We start from the raw sequence: 8,247 nt of genomic DNA on the forward strand, positions 1-8,247 counted from the left end.
TGCCAAAGACCTGGGAGGTAAAAGACACTCAGGACTCAAAGGGAGGTACCTTAGATGAAATGCCCTACAGTAGGGAGAGGGAACTTGTAGAGCCCACTTCTAGCAGAAAGACAGGGCATCAAGTGGGGGATGGAATTGCCATCGCATAGTCAAACTCTGACCCATAATTGTTCCTATCTGAAAGAACTGCAGGGATGGAAATGGTGTGGAGCCTGAGGAAAAGAAGGTCCAGCAACTGGCTCAAAGTGGGATCCAGCTCAAGAAGAGGCCCTAAGGTCTGCCACTATTACTGAGGCTATGGAGTGCTCACAAAAAGGGGCCTATCATGACTGCCTTGTGAAAAATCCAAACAATAGCTGAAAGAATCACATGTAGATTTTTGTACCCAACCAATAGTTAGAACTGCTCAACACTGTGGTTGAATTAGGGAAAAGCTGGCAGAAGCTGAGGAGGAAGATGACCTTGTAGGAGGAGCAGCAGTCTAAATTAAGCTGTATCCACAGGATCTCTCAGACACTGGACCTCAAACAGGACAGCATATACCAGCTGATATGAGGCCCCCAAAACATATATAGCAGAGGATTACTGGGTCTGGATTCAGTCAGAGAAGATGCACCTAATTCTCAAGGGACTAGGATCCCCAGGGAGTTTACAGCTCTGGTGGGGGTTGGGGTGAAGGGGATTGGACATGCTCATGGAAACAGGAGTTTAGGAGGAGGTATGGGATCTTGAGCAGTTGGAGGGTGGCCCAGGAGGAGAATAAAATCTGGAGTGTGAAAAAAAATAGATTAAATAAAAAGAAGGACTATAAAAGAAATAGATGTAAGAAAGTTTTAAAAACTCAAAACACAGAAAAATTGTCCTAATTTAAATGTCAACCACAAAGATTACTTCACTGTGTATGGAGATGTATTTTAAAACAAACCAAAATATCATTCTGAAAATATGGATATCTTATATAAGTAACGCTTTGAAATGTTGCAAAGTCTTTATTTTAAACAAGGATCTAAAGTAAGGAGTGTCAACATGATATTAAATCTAGGAGGATGCTGTGGAAAATGAGTGACTATGAAGGAAAAGCTAAATGGCTGAAGGCAAATGTCAAACAATTCAAACATTTCTAACATTTCTTTCTTTAAGTTATCAAAATTACAAAAGTATCTAAATATCATCTCATTTAAATGAAATATATTATCTGCATTTCCTATAATTTTCTTGTTTTACATAAAACATAAAGTAACAAAAATTAAATAAAACCAAATCATAAAGCATCAACAACAACAAAACTAAGCTGTAGTGAATAAATTGATCAATGTTACAAAGTAGCAACTGATGTGCACATCTTCCTGTAATTACTTCCTCACTTATTATTACAAATTCCAGATAAATTGTATCTCAATATATGTTAGTATACTAAAACATTTGGACCAACTCTTTGTAGTAAGATCAGTAGACTTAACTTGTGACTTCAAGTATGGAAGGTTCTGCCAAAATGACCTGCATCATAGTGCAAAGACTTCATATTGCATATTACTTAGTATGTCATATAAAGTCTTAGAAAACTGCCAGGAAAACAATTTTATAGACACCAGTCCTAACTAAAATGTCCTAATCTGTTTCCATTTCTGCATGTGCCCTGGAGCTGAACCTGTGCCACAGCACTTCTTACCAAAATACCACTGGGAAAGATCTGGTCTCCCAGGAGTATTGACACACATGCTTGCAGGAGAGACAAGCATAGTCAAAGACAGCAAGACCAGCTAACACCAGAGATAACCAGATGACAAAAGACAAAGGTACGAACATAAGCAACAGAAACCAAGGTTACTTGGTATAATCAGAAGCAAATTCTCCCAACACAGCAAGCCCTGGATACTTCAACACACCAGATATGCAAGAATCTGTTTTAAAAATCTCATCTCACTATGATGATAGGGGACTTTTAAAAAGACATAAATAACTCCCTTAAAGAAATACAGGAGTACACAGGTAAATAGGTAGAAGCCCTTAAAGAGGAAACACAAAGTCCCTTAAAGAATTACAGGAAATCACAACCAAACAGGTGAAGGAATTGAACAAAACCATGCAATATCTAAAAATAGAAATAATAAAGAAATCACAAAGGGAAACAACTCTGGAGATAGAACACCTAGCAAAGAGATCAGGAGTCATAGATGGAAGTATCACCAACAGAATATAAGAGATAAGAGAGAGAATATCAGGTTCAGAAGACACCATAAAAAACATTGAAACAACAGTCAAAGAAAATGAAAAATACAAAAAGATCCTAATCCAAAACATCCAGGAAATCCAGGATACAATAAAAAGACCCAACCTAAGGATAGTAGTTATAGAAGAGAGTAATGATTCCCAACTTAAAGGGCCAGTAAATATTTGCAAAAAAAATTATAGAAGAAATCTTACCTAACCTAAAGAAAGAAATGCCCATGAACACACAAGAAGCCTACAAAACTCCAAGTAAACAGGACCAGAAAATAAATTCCTCCCATCACATAATAGTCAAAACACCAAATGCAAATGGATGGACCTGGAGGGCATCATCCTGAGTGAGGTAACCCAATAACAAAAGAACTCACAAGATATGCACTCACTGATAAGTGGATATTAGCCCAGAAACTTAGAATACCCAAGATATAAGATACAATTTGTGAAACACGTGACACTCAAGAAGAATGAAGACCAAAGTGTGGACACTTTGCCCCCTCTTAGAATTGGGAACAAAACACCCATGGAAGGAGTTACAGAGACAAAGTTCAGAGCTAAGACAAAAGGATGGACCATCTAGAGACTGCCATATCCATCCCATAATCAGCCTCCAAACGCAGACACCATTGCATACACTAGCAAGATTTTTCTGAAAGGACCCTGATATAGCTGTCTCTTGTGAGACTATGCTGGGGCCTAGCAAACACAGAAGTGGATGCTCACAGTCAGCTATTGGATGGATCACAGGGTCCCCAATGGAGGAGTTAGAGAAAATACCCAAGGAGCTAAAGGGATCTGCAACCCTATAGGTGGAACAACGATATGAACTAANCAGTACCCCCNGGAGCTCGTGTCTCTAGCTGCATATGTATCAGAAGATAGCCTAGTCGGCTATCAGTGGAAAGAAAGGCCCATTGGTCGTGCAAAGTTTATATGCCTCAGTACAAGGGAATGCCAGGGCCAAGAAGTGGGAGTGGGTGGGTAGGGGAGTGTGGGCAGGGGGTAAGGTTTGGAGGACTTTTGGGATAGCACAAGAAATGTAAATGAAGAAAATACCTAATAAATAAATAAATAAATAAATAAATAAATAAATAAATAAGAAAAATACAAACATTTAAAAAAAAACACCAAATGCATAAAACAAAGAATTCTAAAAGCTATAAGGGGGAAAGGTCAAGTAACATATAACATATAAAGACAGACCTATTAGAATTACACCAGACTTCTCATCAGAGACTGTGGAAGCTAGAAGATCCTGCGCAGATGTCATACAAATCCTAAGAGAACACAAATGCCAGCCCAGCCTACTATACCCAACAAAACATTCAATTATCATAGATGGAGGAACCATGATATTCCACAACAAAATCAAATTTACACAATATCTTTCCACAAGTCCAGCCCTACAAAGGATAATAGAGGGAAAATACCAACACAAGGAGGGAAACTACACACTAGAAAAAGCAGGAAAGAAATCTTTCAACAACCCCAAAAGAAGACAACCACACAAGCATAATTCTACTTCTAACAACAAAAATAACAGGAAGCAACAATGACTATTTGTTAATGTCTCTTAACATCAAAGGACTCAATTTCCCAATTAAAATACATAGACTAATCTACTGGATATGTAAACAGGACCCAGCATTTTGGTGCATTTAGGAAACACACCTCAGTGACAAAGACAGACACTACCAAATCAAAATGACTCTGAGATTGTACCTCACACCAGTCAGAATGGCTAAGATAAAAACTAAGGTGACAGCACATTGGTAAGGATGTAGAGAAAAAGGAACACTCCTTCATTGCTGGTGAGATTGCAACCTGGTACTATCACTCTGGAAATTAGTCTGGCAGTTCCTCAGAAAATTGAACATAGTACTATCTGAGGATGCAGCTATACCACTCCTTTGCATATGCCCAGAAGATGCTTTAACATTTAATAAGGACATATGTTCCTCTATGTTCATAGCAGCCATATTTATAATTTCCAGAATCTGGAAACAACCCAGATGTCCTTCAACAAAGGAATGGATACAGAAAATATTTTTACAATGACTTCACAAAGTTCATAGGCAAATGTGTGGATCTAGAAAATATCATCCTGAGTGAGGTAACTGTGTCACAAGAGAACACACCTGGTACATACTCACTGATAAGTGGATATTAGGCAGAGTGTGGAATACTCATCAAAAAATGGCAGATCACATGAAGCTCAAGAGGACAGAAGACTAAAAAGAGTGAATGCTTCAGTCCTTCTTAGAAGAGGGAACAAAATAGCCAAGGGACGTAGAGGATGGGAGGAACTTGGGAAGAAAATGAGTGGGGTGAAGTGGGGCAGAATCAGGTATGAGATGAAATGGAGATTTTCAGAGGGTCAGGAATTGAGCACAGTTGTATAGCAATATGGGGTGGGGGACTGGGGTTAGCAACCTGAAAGTCCCAGATGCCAGGAAAGCAAGAGCCTTCCAGGACCTTCTGTGAATGACATTCACTGGAATACTCCACAGAGGGGAGGGAGAATCTGTCAGGACCATATTCAGAGGTTAAGCATGACCTCCTGGTTGAGGGATGGGGTCATCCACCCATCTCCAAAATTTTAAACCAGAATTGCTCCTGTCTAAAGAAATACAGGGACAAAGAGTGGAGCAGAGACTGAAGGAAAGCTATCCAGGGATTGCCCCACCTGTAGATACCAAACCCAGATATTATTGCTGATGCCAAGAAGTGCTTGCTGACAGGAGCCTGATACAGCTGTCTCTTGAGAGGCTCTGCAAGATCCTGACCAATACAGATGCAGATGCAGCCAACCATTGGACTGAGCCCAGGGACCACAGTGGAGCAGTTAGGGGAAGGACTGTAGGAGCTGAAGATGCATCAATGAGAGGGGAGGCACTTGGCTTGATGTCCCAGTATAGAGGAATGCTAGGGCAGTGAGTCAGGAATGGGTAGATGTGTGTGTGTGTGTGTTGGGGGGGGGGGCAACCTCATAGAAGCAGGGTAAGGGAGATGGGATAGAATGTTTGCAGAGGGGAAACTGGGAGAGGGGATAACATTTGAAATGTAAATAAATAAAATATCCAATTCAAAAAAATAATTTTTAAAATAAAAAAAGTAATTCCCTCATCTGAAGGAAGAAATGGTATTTCCTGTAGATCAGAATGAGCTTTGAATAAAATTTTGGTTAAAAAACAAACAAACAAAATATATATTTTCTCTTAGGAACAATAAGTGAGAGGGCTCCCAAGCTTTACAGACTATATAGAAAGTGCATATGTTTTTAGAGTAAATATTGAAGCTGCACTTTAGACAACTCACATCTAACTCAAAATTGCTTTGACCTTTCAGTGATCAGGATTTTACCCCCACTGTCCAGGTTGTCTGTATCACAACAGCAGAATGTGTCTTTGCATGGTTGTATTAACCCCAGGCAATTGAATTTTTATTCTTATTATTTGTGTCAATTATTATATTAGAAAACTAGGCAGATCTTTGTTAAGTCCCAGACTCTCTAGTTTTGTTATTCTTTCTGCCAGAAATTATGGCATTGATTATTCCTCACAGCAGCCTAGAAAGTATCCACTATCCTGTGCAGAGAGTTGATAAGTATTATCCTCTGCAGGGGACTTACTGTTTTCCCCCTTCTCATCCCAGTGCCTAGGTGATATTTAGGCCCACCACAATTATCTTGAATGGTAGCTTTACTTTCTTGTATAGAGTCTTCCTCTATGTTTGTTCCCCGCAGGAAAAGTCAAAAGGTCTCTTTCTTCACCTCATGTTACTTTAAAACTGCTAAGATTCAGAAACACCTTTTGATCTCTTATAATAAGGTGAACACACTTCGAATGTTTCAGCCTCTCACGGCATGGTCTACACTGTGGACAAAACAAGATATGCTTAGAGGCAAATGTCTCAGATTGCCTAAGTCAAGGTGGGTTATTTCTCCTTTCACACCTTATCTACTCCACAAGTCGGGGGCGGGGGGGGGGGGAGCGGGGGGGAGGAAGCTTTTCATTTTCTGAGCCTGACAGCCAGACTGGCTCTGCCCAAATTGAGATGGAGACCACAGGGACCTGGGAACTGTTGTGGTACTGGACTATAGAACAACCTCTGTCATTTTAATAAATTAACAACTCCCGATTATAATTTATTCTTCCCAGATTTCTGACTACATTGACAGCTAAGCTAATTATAGCGGAACAGAGAAAAAGAAGACCTAACTCCTTATCCCAAAGTAATTCACATTATTGGCTGGTTAATAAATTAACTACCTAAGACTGCCAGATTTCTCATAGACTTCACAATAAATAATACACAAGTTCAGATTCAAGCTTTCACAAATATAAACTTCTGTTGCTTCTTTACCTAAACTTAGTATCCAGCAACCAAATGTTTCATATTTCCTCTTCTTGCTATGCCACTGACTTAACATTAAATTTTTCTAACCCTAATAAAACATCCCACTATACAATCAAATTTAAGTTTCCTTTAATTGCTGTAGCTGTCCAACAGTCATGAATGAACTGGAAACCTCAGAGGGGACTGGAAATGAAAAAGGATGGGAGCAAGAAAAGGAAGAAGCTAAGGCAAAAGTTTCTGATCAAGACTCAAAGTTTAAAATTTAGCAGAGTATTTATATAGGGAGAGTCCATAGAACTATCCTTTGTTTCGGCTGGATTATGTTGCAAATCAAGCTCAGCAGGCAGTCTGCTCCTGTAGGAAATTGCAGGTGCAGCAAGGTGGAAGGCTCCACCTAGATCAGTGGAAGGCCAACTGTAACAAACAGTTAAGGTCTATATAGCCTGCTCAAGGCTGGGAGAAGGGCACAGACTGCCTTTAAGATAAACTTAAGAGTGTTTCTTGTGCTGAATCTACACTATCAGCTATCATGCTCAAATATAAGTTTCCTTTGGTTGTCTTTTAACTATAGATGAAAGTATATCTCATGCTAAACTATATGATCAAACTATAATATTCACAAGGTCAAGATTTTGAATTTTCTTTGGCTTTCAAATGTAAACTTAAAATTATTTATCATTCTACTAAATTTATTTGTGTTCAGTCTCCAAGACAGAAGGTGGAAAAAAAGTTTCTTGGTCCTTCTGCTCCACAAAGGTTTTTGTCTTCCCTAACTCATTTATTATTTATTTATTATTTATTATTATTAATTGTAAAGGGGGTTGTTTTCCTAGTTTCTTTCTCTGGCAATTTATCATTTTTATAAAGTGGGGGGGAGTACTGATTTCTTTAAGTAAATTTTGTATCCAGGCACTTTGCTGAAACTGTTCATTAGCTTTTGGAGTTTTCTGGTAGAAGTTTTGTGGTCACATATGCATACTATCATATGATCCTGTTAGATCTAGTGGGGTAACCCCCACCCAATTCCCGATTCGGCATGCACCCAAAAAATCACGAAGGACCATCTCTTGATGTAAGTACATGAGGAAGTTTAATTACGGAGCTCTGGACCGACATGCATCCCACACAGGAGATAATGGATGTCGGCCCAGAGGCTTGAAAGCTAGGGGTTTTTATGGGGTAATGGGCTCAGAGGTGTGGAATTCAACATAGCGACACACTATTGGCTTATTCAAATATTAACATAAAGATTATAGAGCATCAGGACTTTGTTTCTGTGGGCTGGGGGCTTATCTTTGTTCACATAGCAACCAGTTGATGTATGACTTTACCCGGTGTCAAGGGGCAGTAGACAGAGGGGAGATTCCGGCCAGATGGTGTTGACTCAGATAATATAGCCCTCTGGTCCTTGCATACTTTTTATCTTTACAGTCAAGATGTTCTTAGGAATGCCTTAACAACAGCCCTTCCCTGGCATGCCTGGGGGCTGTTCTGCTTTGTTCTCAGTCCCAGACCAAGCCATGAGCTCCTAAACTCACAAGTTACAGTATTTTATCTTCCTTCAATCCCATGGGGTGAAGTCTACTTGATCATGATGGATAATGTCTTTGATGTGCTCCTGGATTTGGTTTGTGAGTATTTTATTTTTTTTTAATTTTTTTT

The sequence above is a fragment of the Mus caroli genome, chromosome 9, assembly GCF_900094665.2.
Source record: "Mus caroli chromosome 9, CAROLI_EIJ_v1.1, whole genome shotgun sequence".
In the NCBI taxonomy this organism is placed as follows: domain Eukaryota; kingdom Metazoa; phylum Chordata; class Mammalia; order Rodentia; family Muridae; genus Mus; species Mus caroli.